Source organism: Diachasma alloeum, unplaced genomic scaffold (genome assembly GCF_001412515.2).
Source record: "Diachasma alloeum isolate Michigan unplaced genomic scaffold, Dall2.0 Dall_scaffold_00472, whole genome shotgun sequence".
NCBI lineage: Eukaryota > Metazoa > Arthropoda > Insecta > Hymenoptera > Braconidae > Diachasma > Diachasma alloeum.
Genome location: NW_021680605.1, coordinates 300056 through 320449, shown reverse-complemented (window position 1 = coordinate 320449; position 20394 = coordinate 300056). Strand labels below are relative to the sequence as shown.

Below are 20394 nucleotides of genomic sequence, written 5' to 3'. Positions count from 1 at the left end.
CCCCGAGCGCCGCAAACTACGCACGAGTGGAAAACCAATGCTATCGCCCGAATAGCATATACTATTTTTTATCACGTGGGCCCGACACGGCGTGGGAGGTGCGGGAGGGGGTCCAGGGGGGCGGAGCCCCTCGGTGGGGGGGGGGGGGGGGGGGGGGGGGGGCCCCCCCCCCCCCNGGGGGGGCGCAGCCCTCCCACTCACGAACTCGAAATAGCAATAGAAAAAAAAGAAATTAAAAATAACTAAGAATGTGAAATAAAATAGTCATTTCTTTTGAACAAGAAATAAACATGAACATTTATATTATAAAATCAATATTTGGAATAAGAACTTAATATATAAACATATATATTCTGAAAATGAAAGGTAAGAAATTTTCTGGAATAATTGCACGTTTTTCTGCTCTCAATTATTTTCTCGTTACTTCATTAATTTTTTCCATTAAAACGTAGCTGATTCCTTTTTTTCAATCATAAATCTTTGTTCTATCAATTATATCCCTTGCCTTATTAATTTTTGTATCCATGACAATTATTCATTTTTTTAATATTTTGTTTAAAGTAACCTTTTGATATTCTTTTTCATCATAATTAGTCTTAATTTGTTTAAGAAAACGTCGTATGAGCGTCGATATTGCTGAACACATCGGGGGAGTTACCATCGTGATCACTATCATCACTGTCTGGAATTACTGTGTTCATTTTCTTAAATGTTTTTTCATCCAAATTAGGCTAAATTGGGTTTTATTTTGGGGGCTGTCAACACAATACTCGGGCGTCAACACAATATGGCGGTCGTTATTGTTATGGTAGATGAGTTAGGTTACGAGTAAGGCCGTTCGGGGCGCTGTAAATCTGACTAGATTATAGCAAAACCCGAACGCAGTACGCATGCTCGAGTGAGAACCACATATATGACGCACGTGACGTCAGACTTTACTGCCCTTGAGTCGTAATCGCGATTTACTACCCAAGGGCAAAAAAGTCTGACGTCACGTGCGTCATATATGTGGTTCTCAGACACATATACGGTGGTTGATGTGACGTCAGACTTTATTGCCCTTGGGTAGTAATCGCGATTTACTACCCAAGGGCAAAAAAGTCTGACGTCATGGCCAGATTTACCTCCCATGGGCAATATTTCATCACTCGGTGATGCAAACTGCCATTTAACCGCTCTCAACGGAGAACGCGTAAGCGGCGCTTTTCGGGCCTCAGTGATGAAAATGGCCTTTTCATCACCCGTCCTTTTTTTGTTGCCGGGCAAGCAGTGAAAGGCACATGTTCATACGTTGACCTAGGTTGTATTCGGTCAACAGATGTGGGACCCACCTTCCAAGTTTTTGGATTTTTACCATTTGACGCAAACGCTTAGAAATAGCTGTTCGGGTGACTCCTAACTGAGCTGCAAGCTCTAGTTGCGTTTGCATTGAGTCTTCATCCAGTAGAGCTTACAATTCCGCATCTGTAAACTTTCGAGGCTGTGCGGGACGCGGCTGGTCACTCAGAAATCACCACTTCTAAAACGTTTGTACCAATAATTACACATTTCATAAGATACAACATCGGCACCAAGAACACTACACATTGATTCCCGTGCTTCAGAAGCATTTTTTTCTTGTTGGAATTCGTATAAAATGCAGTACCGAATGTGCTGTTTATCAGTTGCCATCGTAAACTCTGCTATTTTGAAAGGTTATGTAACTTACATAGACTTGTCGTTTGTGTTCTGAAACCTTTTGTCCGATCCTTTCAAAACCAGAAACGACCGCGAATATATTTCTATTTAAATATAATTTTAAGCTCCAAGAAAAAATCTGTAAAAATTGAGTCACACACCTAACATAAATCGTAATACCAATTGAATAGGGGAGGTGTACAAACTCTGAAAATCTATAAATATAAGCAACAAATGAGTCTCGAGTATGTACACCCCTAAAATTATAAAAATTTCGCAGTTCAATAATAACAAAAAAAACTATCGAGTAAGATCAGATGTACAAACTTTAAAAATTATCCAACAAAAGCTGTACAAACTTCGACATGAGGTCTGCCCTGTCGTAAGGACCCTTGCGAAGTTTTTACACCCCCTCGTAAGGATGGACTCGTTTTCCGGACGAATCTAATTGAAAATTTGTGTTCGAAAACTGACTCGATTACCAAGCAGCAGGGGTAGGTGTACAAACTTGCAAATGAGGTCTGCCCCGAAGGGAGAGCCGTTACGATGTTTGTACATCTCCAGAGAGCGAGAAACACACTACTTTTACAAACTAATCCAATTGAATATTTTCGTTTGAACACTGCCTTGTTCACTAAACAACAGGGGTTGCTGTACAAACTTTAAAATCAGGTCCACCCTGAAGGGAAGGCCCTTGTAAAGTTTGTACACCCGTCGTTAATAAGGGTAACCTGACATTTCTCGTGGAACACTGTTTTGTTCGCTAAGCGGAAAGGGCAGGTGTACAAACCTTCAAATGAAGTCCGCGTTGAAGTAACGACCCTTGCGAAGTGTGTACACTCTCTCGTAAGGAAGGAGTTGACTCCTTTTCCAGAAAAATCCAAATGAATATTTATGTTGGAAAACTTTCTTGTTCGCCAAATAGCAAGGGTAGGTGTACAAACTTCGGAATGGGGTCTGCCCTGAAGTGCCGACCCTTACGAAGTTTTTACACCTTCCGGGAGCAAGAAACACTACTTTTACAAACTAGTTCAATTGAATATTTTCGTTAACGGAAATGGTGACTCGTCCACTCAGGAGGGGTGTACAAACTTTACGAGGGCCTTCCCTTCAGGGCGGACCTCATTTTGAAGTTTGTACAGCAACCCCTGTTGTTTAGTGAATAAGGCAGTGTTCACACGAAAATATTTATTCGGATTAGTTTGTAAAAGTAGTGTGTTTCTCGCTCTCTGGAGGTGTACAAACCTCGTAACGGCCCTCACTTCAGGGCAGACCTGATTTGCAAGTTTGTACACCTACTCCTGCTGCTTGGTCATCGAGCTAGTTTTCGAACACAAATTTTCAATTAGATTCGTCTCTATAATTCAATTCGTCATCAGTGGTTTTACCTATAGGGAACAGTTCTGCAGAACCCAGAATCTCTTCCGGAATCTCCTCTGAAATACCAATTTTAGAATTAAAATCTTCAATTAAAAACAGGGGTAAATGACTGTGGCATTCTAATAAGGACTCCAAAGCAGAGCAGAAGAGATTGAGAGTGTGTTTCATACCCCTCAATGGTCTAAAATAATTGAACACTAAGATATATTCCTCAAATTCATTTTCAATACGGACTATTATCCAACTATCTGATGAGTCAATTATCGCTGACTTAATTGTTTTTAATTGAAGATTTTAATTTTAAAATTCGTATTCCAGAGGAGATTCCGGAGGAGATTCTGGGTTCTGCAGAACTGTTGCCTATAAGTAAAACCACTGATGACGAATTGAATTATAGAGGTAAACGACTGAGAGTTTTTATGGGTAGTATGGGATTTGTTGTCATCAACGGCCGTAGTAATAGCGACTGTCCGGCCCAGATCACATTTTGCTCAGTGGATGGTAAAAGTAGCATCATTGATCTAGTTTGGTCTAGTGTATCGTGTTTTTCAAAGATCCTGGACTTCGAAGTATTGCCTCTGGTCTCGTTCTCCGATCATTTCCCTATTTCCCTAATCCTGGAGTGGAATACACCACCCTATCAAACACCTATCCCCGCAGTCCCATCAACCTTCCTGCTTTCCTGGAAACCTGAGGCTGCGCAAGAATTTACATTCAGACTTCAAAGAGTCTCGCCTTTGTCAAGTGATTTTGCCTCAGTTTCCCCTGATGAGCTGGATGTGGAGTTAGGTCGGGCCATCAAGAATGTCGTGATGGATCTTGACATGTATAAACAGAGGTCCTCCACCAACCATAAAAACAGTTAAAAAAAAGGAGAAATGGTATGATAGGGAATGTAGAGATGCTAAGAGAGTTGTCAATAGAGCACTGCGGCTGTGTAAACGAAATAATTTTTCTAAAAATCGTAAAGTGGATTACACCATGAAAGTCAAGAATTTTACGAAGGTTTATAATGAAAAGAAGCAATTACATATCAGGGCTATTGCCCAAAGCTTAGCGAATTCTACGGACACCAAAGAGGTCTGGATAACACTGAACAGTTTTCGAACAAAAGACTTTTCCTTATCGCCAATAAGTTTGGAGAGATGGACGTGTTTTTACACTGCTGTTTTTCCTCCGAGATGTTTGTCGGGAACTATGTACTATGGAGTGTGTGATTCTCATTTAGACTCAGAAATAACACTTTTGGAGGTGGCAAGGGCAATCAGGCAAAGTTAAAACAGTAAGGCACCGGGCATTGATCAAGTTACAAATGAATTTTACAAGGCTATGCCCCTTAATTGGAAGTTACATTTAGTCCGCATATTCAAAAAAATATTTGAGTCTGAGACAGTTCTTGTGAATCACATCACAAAAATTTTCATGAGTATTATTGGTAGTCGATTGAGTGATTGGGCTGAGGCTAGTCGGGTTCTTCCTGAGGGTCAGGCGGGTTTCAGAGCTGGTAGAGGATGCCTAGATAACATATTTTCCTTGCAATCAGCTATTCAATCCAGATTACGTCAACCAGGGGGATCAGCCTACGTTTTGTTCGTTGACTTTAAACGAGCTTTTGACTCGATCTGTCACGAGAAACTCTGGAGCAAGCTACTTGCTATTGGAGTCAGCGCGAAAATAATACGAGTCTTAATATCTCTCTATTCAAGGGCTACGCTGAGGGTCAGGACTCGGGAAGGGTTATCTGATGAAATAGGTATAACCGAGGGTGTGCTTTAGGGAGAGATACTCAGTCCTCTTATATTCATCCTATTTATTGGTGATATGGAAGAATACTTTTGCAAAGAACACTTAGAAGGCTTCAATATTGATGGACACCTGGATATCCTCTTCCTTCTTTATGCAGATGATTTAGCCATACTCGCAGGTAATAAAAAGGACCTCAAGCGCAAGCTTAAAGTACTCAAACAGTACTGTGATGTTACCGGCCTAACTGTAAATGTCAGTAAAACAAAAATTTTGCACTGCAGAAGAGGAGGCAGGCCCCCAAGAGATCTAAATGAGTTTAAATTTGGATCAAAAACTGTGGAAATTGTCAGCTCTTATCTATACCTGGGGATACCATTCATTAGTTCTGGTCAAGGGCTAGCTGCAGCAGAATATGCAATTAAAAAAGCACGTATGGCATCAAGCGGAGTGTAATCGCTACTTTGTCGTTCAAATATGAACAACTTTTACAGTACAATGAAGCTCTTTGATAGGATGATCTCAACGGTGGTGCTATATTCGTGTCCTGCCTCCCTGTGATATCTAGAGAAAATAGAATGCGTTCAAACTGGGTTCTTGAAACATTTATTAAATCTTCCAAAATCCACCGCGAATGAAGTAGTTTTGGCGGAGAATGATAGAGTGAAATTGGCTTGCCAAGTTTGGAAATTAACGTTTGGTTGGGTTAATAGAATTCTGAAAATGTCAGATGACCGTTTCCCCAAGATATGCTTGAAAAGACAATTACAGCTGCACAAAAATGGCTATAATTCCCCGAAGTATAACTGGGTGTCCTTTATTTTCAAGTTCATAGAGACTTTTGCACCTGAGTTTCTCTCTCTAAGTGTCTCCCTTGATCCTGAGGCCTGGCGATCGGCGGGCTTGATTATTGTTGAGCGTTTGATAAATAAATCCAGAGCAGATTCGCTGCTGTATGCGAGAAATGCTCATTTTCTCCAAACTTTGATTCCCTGAGTTACTATCCTCAACCAGACAGCTCTCCCTAGCCACCTAAATATGAATATCTCTTGGAGTATAAAGAAAGTGTTCTCTCAGTTAAGACTAGCCTCTAAGTACTGTTTCCATATCACGTTCGGAAATAATATTTATCGTTTTGACCCAACTAGCCTCTGTCCCACATGTCAGAGTTTAAAACATGACACTGTCGAGCATTTTTTGTTGGATTGCCCTCTCTTCGAACCTCTAAGATATATTATGTTGAAAAAAGTGAGAGTTAATCGTGATATTAATGCGAATAGAGACATTTCTACCGGTGAACTTTTAGAACTCAGGGATATCAGGTCAATTAAAGCAATTTTTTATTTTTGTTCCGAGAGTTGTAAGCTACGGGCCTTCGCCTTAAACGAATAGATTTCTTAGATTTTGTATATTTAGTTTGATTATCTGATCTTCATTGAGAGCTTGCGGAGAAATCACAGATGAGCGCTATTTTCTTTTATTTTCTTGTTTATCTCAGCTGAGATTATGAAATTTTCTTTTGTTATTGATTTTATGAAACCCCCATTGTAATAGATGAATTATCTAAAAACAATAAATCCATACATACATACAATTAGATTCGTCCGGAAAACGAGTGAATCCATCCTTGCGAGGGAGTGTACAAACTTTGTAAGGGTCCTTATGTCAGGGCAGACCTCATTTCGAAGTTTGTACAGCTTTTGTTGGAGAATTTTTGAAGTTTGTACACCTGATCTTACTCGATAGTTTGTTTATTATTATTGAACTGCGAAATTTTTATAATTTTAGGGGTGTACATACTCGAGACTCATTTGTTGCTTATATTTAATTTTCAGAGTTTATACACCTCTCCTATTCAATTGATATTATGATTTATATATTGGCTGTGTGTATTGGCTAGCTTTTAAAAAACTAGCACAGCCGTTAAAAAAAAAATATAAGAGAAAAAAAATTATTTTTTGCGCAACAAATGAGCAACAAACGTAAGCTTTCAAATGCAGTCAACGTTTTTTGATTGTGCTGATTTGGCTGTGCTAGCTTAAAATACATACCTATAACATCGAATGTCGCGTCCCACCTCACGCCACGACGTTTTTGTGCCATGAAATTTCTACTAAGGATGCAATTACCCGATTTTTACCTTCGAACACATTCCAAGAATATATCTCTGCAATTTCATAATTTATTACCACACAGATTTTGAGAAATGGTTAAAATGTATTACAGGATTATGAATTTTCATTAAACTAGAGAAAAATGACCGTGTAACATGACAATGGTGAAAAAAGGTTAGAATGTACAGGTTAGCTCGACTGCAGGTCCTACACTGAGAGAAAAACAAACACGTTGTCAAACAAGTCTTTTTTTGGCCAACAAAATCGCTAGTTGACAATTGTCAAAAAAGAATTTGTTTGACGTGGTTGGCTTCCGGATGGATGCCGCGTTGAGTTTCAGCATTGCGCCGACGTTTCGCAAACATTGCAGTCTGCCTCTTCAGGGCTATGAGCTCCGATTCTGAGCTCCGATGTGTGGGGGCAGTCCTTATATACCTTCCCTTGTGGTGGTGGGAGAAGGGGAAGGGGGGGGGGCAGCCAATCATATGTTTTTAATTGACCAGCTGATCAATTGACCAAGGGCATAAATTTCGTTTTCAACGAATGTGTAGTTTACAGGCCGAGCCGAAGGCGAGGTCTGTACACACATTCGTTGGAAACGAAATTTATTACCGAGTGCTCTATAATATTTTATGTCAAGTCGTGCAGAAGTCGAGTTTTGAGCAGGCTGCGCGAAGCGCAGCGTGCGATAAACTCGACTTATTGCACGGCGCGACATAAAAACTATTTTCTTGGCACAAGTAAGACTTGTTTGAGAGCTTTGTCATTTTTCTCTCAGTGTATAGTGAATGAGAGCAAAGGTACTAAAGTGTAGTATAGGTTTATATCAAAGGACAGTAGCACCAACTTCGTTGAACGAACGTCTAACTTCGTCTGACAATAGTTTCAATTTATTAATAAAATTATTTTTAAAAAATTTGAGGATAAAAAAAATTGATGGTTGAATAATTGTGAGTCATAAATAAAAAAGAATCCGATCAGAAAAATTTCCATTCACTCTTGAATCTTTAAAATTTTCATTTTGTTTTCTTCGAACGATGCAGCAGAGTGTCGGCACATTTGATGTTTACCTCCACTCTATACCCCAAAGTTATACTGAGGAAGCACCTTAAACCGTTTTACCGCTTCGCTCTCAGAAATTTTTACTTCTGTGTAATTAATTTATTAACATGAGTGGGAAAAGAAACGAACGAACTGTTGAATAGGCATATGAAATAATTATATTTTACTTCAGCTACACTAAACAGCATTATTCTTGATACCAGTGTTTCCCCCTCCACGCCCCTTTACCATGTATGCACGCATTTCGTCCCCACGTACAATGGCACTAAGTACACAAGTATGTAACACCATTTACGGGTGAATAACAAGATGAACGCTTGCCCCGAATGCCTGTTTTGTCGATTCCGTTCTTCCTCCCGCCCCTCCTGATGCTGTCTTATACTCCTTATTTTCCGTATGTTCACTTACCCAGTGGTGCTAATAATACACGCCTGCTACATTATGAATTATTATCGCATTCGGTTTCAGACACTGGCTATCATTAAAGTGTTTATTAGGGACGACTGATTTATCTTTATGCAACGATTCTCACATTCTAATGTATCCGAGCCATTTTCAGGGGAGTATTTTTCCGACTTCTCGAGTTATTATGTAGTGCATTTAATTTTTTTGTGATTGATGAATTCATCAATTTTGTATTATCATGTGCACATGAATGAATGAGTAAAAAGAAGAGGAAAATTGCTTTTGTCGTCATGCCATTTTGCACATAATGTTTTTCTATTTTACTAGCGTCCTTTCAGTAGAGGGGCGGGTAGGGCAAACGAGGCCACTCACAGAAAATTGATAATTTTTGTTTTTGCTTTCGAATGGGAGCAAAAACAAAAATTCAAAGTCATTTGTGGTTTGAGGTGATTAGCAAACTGTACAAAAAATTCAAAACCTTCTGATGAATTCCCCTTAAAAATCCAATAGAATTTTCCATCCAACAGTTTTGTACATGTATTTACAAGAAAATTTCATTTCACTTTCATAAGAAAAAAAATCAGATAAATATTCTCTGATTAGACCTTTTTTCTCCCTTCTATCTGAGGAAGGATCTAAACGACACAGATATAAGGAAATATAACCCCACAAGAAGGCATTTCTGTAATCTGTTTTATTTTAGTCCGGGGTTAGATGTTGGGTCACCTTAAAGATTAAAAAGAAATCGTTGAAACCTCTCGCATTCCTTATCATAAATCCTCCTTCGAGAAAGAGTAATAACAGCTTATCCATAACCCACAAAACCCTCGTAATTTTTACTCCACCGCTGAGGCATTTCTTTTTGACCGAAGCGAGAAAGAGAGAGGGAAAAATAAACCACTGAAATCATTGCACAAGAAAAACATTCTGGTTATCGGAGTTACAGAATGATTGAGTTGGATGGAAGTGGCGAGGGAGTTGTGGAGATAGAGTGTTTACGGGTTAGTTCGCAGTGACCCAGAGCAAGTAGTCGCTGTGCAGGACAATGATAACCTCGGGGTAGAATCGTCGTCGTGGAAAGGTCCGAGGATACAGATCCAAAGGTTACTGATATGATATATTACGAAATTCCGGCGTAATAAATGTAAATCATGAGCCAAGAAAAGGACTCGTCTGCAATTTTTTCCATGATTGAGGCATAAAATAAATCTTTATTCTTGCAATAAATTTTCCTGACATTCATAACAATTAGTGACAATTTAATTGTTAAAACTACATTTAAAGTTTTACAATTTATTTCAACAAAAAAAAAATTAATTCATTCTAGTGATATCTGGAATTTTGGAACGAAATGTAATTCAAGGAAAAAATACGTTTGTGGAGGATATTTTACGATTCGTTCAATAAAAAAACACATCTCTGGATGCAAAAATTATTCTTTTATACAGTACAATTTTGGCGTTCGGTAAAAAATCGTTCTTCATTACAGAAAAATGATACGCAATATTGAGCAATCATTCACGTTCACTGGAATGATTTTTAATAGAATGCAGGGTAAATTTTACAATTTCGGCATAAATTCCCCTCCAGGGATCGACAAAAATTCAATAGCGAAGCGGTAAACCGGGTTAAATCTATTTTGAATATTGACCAGTTGTTGACGAATATCTCGGAAACTAAAAGAGATAGAAAAATTTTTGCCATGCCCTTTTTTATAACCCTCAATTAACCCTACAAAATAGGTCACGAGAAAAATTTTGCTATCTCTTTTAGGTATCGAGATATTCATCGCAAACTGACCATAAGTCAAAATCGACTTGACCAGTTTACCGCTTCGCTACTGAATTGCTACTCAGTAAGTAAAAGAAGTTCACCGTAGATTAATCCACGTTCATTACTTTTTTATTTAAACGTGAAAATAATTTTGAATTCTCAATTATAATTAAACAATTAATTCGAAATATCGACTCGCTAGTAAAAAATGCTTACGGAATCGTTATTATTTATTACTGATTTCCTTTACTCTGTAAATAATTGAGATTTAAGATCTTTCGCTCGCAACGCCACTATTAACCTTTATGTATTATATCATAATATCGTAAAATTTTCACCTGTCATTACTATCTACCTTTCAATAAACTATTTGTATTACATATAAGTTTATTCATCTACTATTTAAGTCGTGTAATTGGCCTCGGTTGTTTGACTGTTATACCAATAAATAAAAATAAAGTAAATAAATATCTGAAATTGATTTTTCAATTAATGTAATAATCATCATTCTTGCGAAGTTGATTACTCATTTATAAAATATTTGAAAAATTGAAAATGTTGATTTTAAATCATTTTTTTGCAAAAAAAAACAGAAGTCAATCATAGATCCGTATCAATAATTAATTTAGTAATATTATGAAAAGTTGTACATTACAATAATTAAGATTTACTTACCCTCTTTGAAATTTGGAAAATAATATAATAATTGATAATTCATTTTCATTTGACTATGAACTAAATAATTGACAATATGAAATTACCAATTGACTATTAAGTAAATATTTCTAAATTTCATAAAAGTATCTTCGAATAGCCGAACAATCGTCAATCTTCCGAACTCAATTATTGATTGATAAAATAATTCGGCATTAGAATATTTAACTGATGACTAATTTAATAGTTTAAAAATTGTTGAGTAATATTAACAATTGACTTTTTCAAAATTTAGCTTTCATTAAAATTTATGATTGAGCCGACGTCTGAAGTCAATTGTGTTAAGACTCCTTGCATAATAAAAAATACATTGTCAATAATAGAAATCAATAATCACCCTTAGGACAAATAAAAAAGCCCAGCGCATTGTGCTGGCATTAGTCCTGGGTTAATGAAGACAGGTTGGAATATCCAATTGCACTGGGATCAGACTGGAACGGAAGAGCATGTTCCCCTGATGAATATGGAGGCGTTTGGACCTGGTGACCTCTTCCAATAACGCTTTATGTGGATGCGCAAGCCACTATATGGGTGGGTAGACGATCGAATGCAGTTCCTCAAGTTGCGTTTATTTCAATGCAAGTGATATTTATAGTCATCTGCAACAGTGATTTCCCGCCTCATTAATGTGCAATTGTATTTCATTTATTCTGACCTTTTTGCAATGCACCAGTATCGATTAATTTCGTGGCATTTCCATTGGTGATCATTTTCCACTGAAAAGGGTACTTTCAGGTCAGGAATTTTAGGAAGAAATTCCGAGAACAAAAGGATATAGCTGCTCCGGATTTCTTAATCCTCGTCTGGTCACCACACGCAACCAAGGATCGGCATAATTATAAATTATAATTAATATTTGATTACTTGGATAACCCATAATTCGAGAGGATGATTTTTCAATTAATTAACTAATGAATAATCTGGACCAAGAATTACCAATTATTTTACTAATCGACAATACAGTAATGAAGTGGTCAAACGGTTTAAGTCAATTCCATTCTAGTGCCAGTTCTCAATGAATATCTCAAATTTTCAAGGAGTTAGCAAAATTTTCCTAGAAATCTTTTTTATAAAGAAACGTGAAGACTATCGAAAAAGATCTTACAGAAATTTCACTATCTTTTTTAAATTTCGAGTTATTCAACAAAAACTCAACTGGGAGCTAAGTCGACTTAAACCGATTGACAACTTCACTGCTGAATTAGTCTCAATCCTGGCCCATTTTTTTATAAATGAATAATAACCCATGAACGGCTATCAATTAATTAGTCAATTGTTAATCAGAATACAAAATTAACCGATTAATGTATCAGCTGTCAATACTGTATAATTTTTTTCTCAATTATTTAACCCTAGATTGGTCACCCTATGAGTGAAACCCCGCCGTGCGTCGTTTTTCAGTAATTACAATTGACTGGCTAACCGGAAAAATTCAAAAAAATTTGACTTTGTCAATTGAAATATCTAAAAAATTATAGTAATTTGTAGAACAAGGTATTTCCCAAAATTTCCAAAGGAAACAAATTATTTCGAACAGATAAATTATTTTTCCCCATGTTAAATGAAATTGCCCATGAGGCGAAGTTACCGGAAACTCACTAAACGCGCCCGGGCAGTGTAGAGTGAATTCGGCAACGCTACAGCCTAAATAATACGGCGGAGAATCCCCGCGCACGTGACCAAGTCGCAGGGATGCGTTTGGTCGAGGTTATGTTCGTCATGTTGAGGTTATGTTTAATGAAACCAAGACTTAGGTATATTCCAAAATCAACGAATATTAAATTTTATCCGTAAAATGAAAACGTCGAAATACTTTTTATCCACAGATTTTCAATGGTCCAATTTCTTCATCAAATTGGCTAGGAAAAGTTCGAAAACAAAGCATGGATAATCAGCGTCTTTCGAACGAGATTCTGCAAATAATTACTTTTTTTTCGACATTCTTAGGAATGAATAATGGAAATGGCTCAAACTTTCAGAAGAATATTTTTAGGTATCCTATTAAATTTTGGTGAAATTCTGAAAGGAGAAAAATTCGTTACAATTTAGAAACGATTATTTTTAGAGTGAAAAATATATATTATTATTGACAGAACCATTTGACAGATTACATATAACTGCTACTCTCCACATACTCTCTTCCCCTATTTTCATTTCTACCAAATTTCATTAGTAGTAGGCTTCTGAATGGATCTCAATGTATGTTTTCAAAAAATTAAGGCATACGGATTCTCATTTTTTGAAAATATTAAGGCCAATCGCACTCATTTTCCCCTATTTCTATAAAATAAATTTGCAATTTCAATAATCCTGCTGTGAAAATGGACGCTGAAATATGGATGCGTTATTTTTTTTCTCAAAAATTTTGGGTGAATTATTTCATTTCAAGAACTATCAAATACATAGACCTAAAATTTGATATAGGAATGTTCCTTGACAATTCTAACTAAAACCAAAATTTCAAAATGTTTCCCTGACTTTTACCCATGTCATAGTGTGCAAAAGTAAACTGCAAGCAAAAAATACAAAAATAACGATATCTCGAAAAATTTCAATGGGATAGTATCCATATTTTGTTGGATCTAGATAAATGGCATGAAAACGCACATTTTGAAAGAAAAAGAAATGAAATCGGACAAATAGTTTTTGTGATATTGACCAAAATATTTCGTTCATCCAGCATCCCAAACTTTTTTACCATGAAACCTAAAATCATACTAAGTTTCAAGTTTCTATCTCGATTATTTTTCAAGTTTTCGTGCGAACAAACAATTTCAAGGACAAAAATAAAAAACGAGAATAAAACTACATTTCTCAGGGTGTAATGGTCTGTTTTCAATCCAATTAAATAGGTACATCGTGACGAGGATTTTGAAAAAAGAATCCAATCGGTCCGGGTGATATCAGGAAAAAACTATTTTCGAAGAATTGCTATATCTCAGGAACCGTTCAACCGATCGAGTTGAAATTGAGCACAAATTTGAGTCTCAGCAGTACCAATTAGCAGCCAGAATTTCATTTCATGTTTGCCTGAATAATTCTCGAGTTATGGGGACAGTTCTGGACATACGAACACATGTGCACACACATACCTACTCATATACAGACATTTTTTAAAAACATCATTTCTTCACGTTTCATGACATTTCCAGGCATTTCCACCCAAAATTCAGAAATCGAAAAAAATCATGATTACAAAGCTTCCATTTGGAAGCAAAAAAAGTCGTGGTCTCCAAAAATCGCAATTTTGCGACCATACTCAGAACAGTCGACTTTCTATTTTTTTTAGAAGATTTTAAAAATGTTCCCTAATAATTATGAGTAAGCAGTAATTATAGTGTTGGAAAAAGATTTTAAATGTCATGGACAGTTCAGTAGTAATTTTCAGGCGAGAGACATTTACTTCAGTTTGAGAGGAAAAAGTCGTGAAATTTCAAATTTCGCTGTAAATTTAATGAAATTCAACACTTTTAACCAGCATGTGAAGCGGAGAACTTTTCAAGTTACTTGAATTCTCATTTAAACGATGAATATTCTGTACCAAATCACGCTGTATTTTCGATTGATAAACAAATTATAATTGCCCAAATCAATTAGGCCACAGGAAAATAGAATGATTCAACTTCCTCAATGGTGCGTTTACTGGGGTTTCCTTCAAAGTTAATTAGAATCAATAGTTAGAATTATCCCAGCAAACAGTATGTCGACAATTTGTCGGCAAATTGCCGATGTCCTGTTAAATTTTAGATGGCACTGACAAAAGTTGTTTTCTGGGATGAGAGATTCTGACATTTTTTACCTTAAGTATAGAAGAATCTGAATGCAACATAGTGAAAATTATAATCGATTGTTTCACTTTGAACAGATAGTAACAATATTTAAATTAAAAATTTCTGATATGATTAAACAAAAAAAGCTTTGACTCAATATTCCATAGCTGCAAATAATAAAAATGATGATAATTATGTAATATTATCTGAATCATTAATGTGAATTTCAGACTCTCAAAAAGGGATAGAGTAGAAGGCAAACAATCATTTAAAATTTCAATTTTTAATTTGGTGCTGAAAACATTAGATGATGATATTCTAAGCGTGGAATTATATTGATGATATGAACAACGGATTCATGGAATTAGCGAATGAACTAATTATCAAAATTTATATGAGTGTTCCCCAGAAATCTACTCTCTGGTTTACGTTCGAGAAGAAAGTGGATTATAATTATGATCGAACTTTTATTCAGTTAGAACAGCAATTAGCTCATGTGCAAGTAATTCATTGCAATATGAAAAATTAATAAAACTTAAAGCTAATAAATTGGGACATATTATTTCCATCAGTTAAGTTGCTTTTTGCAATTAGAATGATTGTGAACATTGAATTGAAAAAAGGAATATTGAATCTGACAGGAAAAAGGGCATAACGAAAGGGGCATCAACAGCCCGGTCGCAAGGCGCTAGTCTTCGAAGAATCTTCGGAAGTTTACATGAAAGATCTTCTTGGTGATCCAAAAAGATTCTTCAGAAGACAAAATCTTTCAGAGACAACTTCGAAAGATCTCTAGAAGATAAATTTGGAATATCTTTGGGAGCCGATTTTTTTAGATCTTTGGAACTCATTTTTTAAAAAGATCTTTGGAAGACAATTTTTTTTCTTCAGAACACAATTTTTTTTCAGAACACAATTTTTTTTTGAAAATCTTTGAGAGACTTTTTTTGTTTTCTTTTCTGGTCAAAAAGATTTGACTCCAAGTTTTTAGACCCTCAATTTTTTGACGCTGAAATGTTGACGATGCGATCGCAAAGATTTTCAAAAAAAATGTTTTGTGAAGAAAAAAAAATTGTCTCCCGAATATCTGTAAAAAAACTTGTTCTGTGAAAGAAAAAATGTGGATAATATTTCTCTTCTGGTTCCTCCAAAATGAGAAAAATTGTCGTATTTTTCATTCCAATAATAGGGGTGTTAACATCATGTTATGAATAGTCGACTTTTTCTTGTTGCACTTATGCCCAACTGGTACAATGCCAGTCACTCGAGTAACCTTTGCCATCCTCAGAGGCCGGAAAACACGTTTCATAGTACGTCTATTCTACTGTTACACAGTCGTTCACGGTTGCGTTAATACACCTTTTTTTCTTTTTCCATCAGTTTAAAAGTCAAACTATTCACATACCGTTGTCGTGTATTAACACAAGAATCTGGTGGCGAGGGAACACATTGCGCACTGAAAGAGAGATTTTCCTGAATCGAGAACTCAAGAGCATTTTTTTGCTTGATGCGTTAAAGGAATAGTATATTTCGATACAAGTATGACGGATTTCTCACGAGCGTAAAGTTGGAGGCTCGAGGTGAAAATTCGTCGTCTAGGTTTCTTTACACTTACTATTCATGATTAGTTAATTTCAAATGATTTTTATTCCAAAATATTATTTATCCAAATTTTTTAACAAATAAAAATTTTTATGAGAGATTTAACAACCACGCATTTTTGTTCGACGCAGTTGGTATTCTTGGGTTCCGATAAAATCCTATACTGTACTATAGAATCTATACTTTGGCTGAGTTCGTACGATGGCCTTCGTCGCGCGCACTCTAACCTCCCTCAACGTTGCCTGTTTTGCCATCAATTTACTCTAACATAACAAAAATCCCAATCTATGCTATACATTTTCAATAATTACAAATAATCCCTGGGGTGACGGCTAACGAAATTGTCGGGATATGTTCCTGAAATATATACGGTTCTATTCGTGAAGCGTTTGGATTTTTATTCCATTATCGATTTTTTTTGTGATTTTTGAACAAGTGGTGCCTTAAGACTGTTAATGACACATCTTTCATATTTTCTCATATTGATATTTGATATTGTAATCACTCAAAGAATATATTCTCCAAATTTCAGCTCTGTAGTCCATTTCCTTCTACTCCCATATACTTACTGCAGAAGTTCCTTAACTTGAAATACCGACATTTCATCCGCGCGCCCTTTTCCTACTGAATGTAAATTCAATTGAATTTTCTAGCAGGTTCACCAGGTCTTCTTATGAATTTTTCTCATAAGCAAGGCTTCGAAAAAATCCTACCTCGATAAAACCTTGAAAACACATTTTTTCCTTATCAAAAAAAGAAAATTGTTCCTTAGAGAATTATTTTCTCTCTGTGCAGTGAACAAGTGTGTTAGATCGATTCGACGAAGGCAATTAACAAGCGAATGGGAATACTTACACTTAATTGCAAATATCTCATATTTTCAGGTGAATTCTTCGTCGATCGGTGCACGGGAATTACAGACACGATAGAGGACTCCCCAGAGAGACCCTGCCCATTGCGAATATATATGGATTTCGTGATGATGATCGAGATCGTTTCCATTCTAGCTTGGGGAAATAAAAAGCCGGGATGTAGCCAACCTGTCTGGTCCGAATCTCGCCAGACTGGATATTTCACTATTTCAGACTTACCTGTAAAAAAATTAAATGCATGTGCGTGTAATAATAATCGTCTGACATCACGCGTCGCTTGTGGACTCCTTCGTTACGCGTAATTACACCGGTGAGTTGAATCAAAACAACAATTACTCAATCATTTTCACCCGTAAATGTTACTGCACGTGAAAGTCTTGGAACTGCTTGACCTTCACCTTTTTCTCTTGAGAACAGGTGGATGATTGGATTCTATTTTTTGGATTGAGATATTTCTGTTGATATATTCGCTGCATTTTTGTTGATGAATCGAATTACATTTTGGGAAAAGGTTTCTCGTTTCCAGTAAAAATCTCTGAATTTTGAACGAATTGATTGAATTTGAAATGAAAATCCTGGAAGTAAGTTACATTTTCACTTGCTGTCAGAAGATTTTCCGTGAAAATCTTAGTAATGTAATTTTAACTCAAATCTACTCTCCTAGAGAAAGAATTGAAATGTCGTGGACAGTAGACTAGTAATTTTAAGGGGAAATAAGTGGGAAATTACTTACGTCAAAACATAGTCAATATATTGTTGCTAATTAGGAATTTGTATCAAATGTGATGTTTCAAATTCATTCAAGTATGTATAAATAAAATTTTTCTATTAACATTTTATCGAAGAGCTGAAGGGAGAGATAGAACCGCGAAAAAGACGATTGTAAAGAGGAAAGGGATAATAAGAATAATGATGATTATAACATTCAACTAAGTTGAAAATCTGACAAAATTAGTTAAAAAGAAATTTTATTCAATCTAATAAAATTAAATAAACAATGAATTATACATGATAGAAGGAAATGACGTGCAAAATAACCATTCCGAAGCATTTTGCTAATTTATTAGCAAACATAACTACACTATATACAATACAAGAGCAATTTCCACTTGTTCCAATTGTCTAAAAACGACACGCATGAAAAAATTCAATTAAAAAACCTAGCGAATTCGCTAGAAAATTCTATTGAAATTAAAAAATTCTATTTGTTTTTGCGATGATTCTATTGGATATTCGATAAAAAAAAGTCAATAGATTTTGAATTTCTGTTTAGAATTTTCTCTTGAAATTTTTTCTATAAGAATGCTTGGGCATCAATTTTCTCATCAAGTTTTTTCCACTCGCATTCTGAAAAGCAAAAAAAGAAGAATGCAGTAGAAAAAACTTGCAGCCAATAAAAAAAGATAATTTGCGGCCAATAATTTCTAATAGCAAAAATTTCAAGAGAAAAATTTGAACAAAAATGTGAAATCTATAGACTTTTTCTTATCGAATATCTAATAGAATCAGCGCAAAAAACAAATAGAATTTTTCATAGAATTCTTATAGAATTACAATAAAATTTCCTAGCGAATTCGATAGGTTTTTTATTGAATTTTTTCATACGTGGATCAGTCAAATACACAAATATATGATTGATGTACATCCAGATATAGTTTAAACATAGCACATTTAAACTCGTGAGGCCAAAATTAGTTATCCTGGCAAAAAAAATGGAAATTTTGAATTTGATGAATTCAAAAATTATAAAATTTCAGATTTCCCTGAAACTTAAATTAAGGAACTTCCGCAGTAAGTATATGGGAGTAGAAGGAAATGGACTACAGAGCTAAAACTTTGAAAATATATTCTTTGAGTGCTTACAAATATCCTCCCAAAGTTCCAAAATGCTAAACCACGTAGATTGTTGAGGAGAAAATATGAAAAATGTGTCATTAACACAGAGTCTTATGGCACCACCTTTTTAAAAATCACAAAAAAATTATCGACAATGGAATAAACATCCAAACGCGTCACGAATCGGACCGTATATATTTCAGGAACATATCCCGACAATTTCATTAGCCGTCACCACAGACATTATTCGTAATTATTGAAAATGTATGGCATAGTGTGAGATTTTAGTTACGGTAGAGTAAACTGATGGCTGAACAGGCAACGTTGAGGGAGGTTAGAATGCGCGCGACGGAGGCCATCGCGAGAACTCAGCCAAAGCATATACTATAGATTCTATAGTACAGTATAGGATTTTATCGGGACACAAGAATACCAACTGCGTCGAACAAAAATGCATGGTTGTCAAATCTCTCATGAAAATTTTTATTTGTTTAATAATTCGAATAAATATTATTTTGGAATAAAAATAATTTGGAATTGATTAATCGTGAATAATAAGTGTAAAGAAACCTAAACGACGAATTTTCTATACACCCGTAAACTTTTCGTCATTTCATTATTTTTTTTTCTAAGGATGCAGCGGAGTATCCGAACCTTTGATATTTTCCCCCACTCCATAGCCCCAAAATTTACTGCGGAAGTTCTTTAAATTCCGAATTTTTTACAATGCAACTGGTGGATGCTAAAAAACACCCTGAAATAACGATTCCGTATGTTGAATCGACTCATTATGAAAAAAATATAGTGATTAAAACCGTAAAAAGGGCCCGGTAGGCTTCGAGTGGCAATAACTGAGACATTGCCGGTATTCAATGAAAACATGGCAATTCAGAGATGCTCCAAATTCCGGAGAGACAATTATAAAATTAATTTTCAAGTAGAAAAATTTTCAACAGTGATGAAGACATGCATTACTCCCCTTTATTTTTCTGCTGCTTCCACAAAAGAGAATAATGGAATTATGAAAATTATTGCGGAATCCTTATGTCGACAATGAATTTTGTAGCCAACAGTCATGTACTCGCTATCAATCATCTTTGCATTAGTACCAATATAACCAAGGATAAGAGGATTAATTATGTACCTTGAGCCATGCAAGCGCCAGTTACCAAGTATTACTGTATTTATAATAAAGTGGAAAAAAAATAAATTACAACGTTATAGGAGAATGTTGAGACGCTCGGGCTGTGGTGGAATAAAGTTCGCCCATTCTGTGCGATGTTGGCTCGCGATAATGAGCCTGATAATAATTCCCAGGCGTAGAGTGTGCCGTAAGTACGCCGAGGTACCTGAAATAATTGAAACGCTCGGCACCTTGCGCCTCCATCTTCTCCGTTCGAGTGAGAGAGAGAGAGAGAGAGAGAGAGAGAGAGAGAGAGAGAGAGA

At 35.9% G+C, this 20394-nt stretch overlaps 1 long non-coding RNA gene across 2 annotated transcripts in view; it reads left to right on the top strand.

The window, feature by feature from the left end:
• Positions 1-20394, top strand: part of LOC107042466 — a 137271-nt gene that overhangs the window by 23017 nt on the left and 93860 nt on the right. The window contains exon 2 of one of the 2 annotated variants that reach the window (XR_001461166.2): positions 17125-17422. The exons of the other annotated variant lie outside the window; for it this stretch is intronic. This is a non-coding gene — a long non-coding RNA (uncharacterized LOC107042466). The remainder of the gene's footprint in view (positions 1-17124; positions 17423-20394) is intronic. 2 annotated transcript variants of the gene reach the window in all.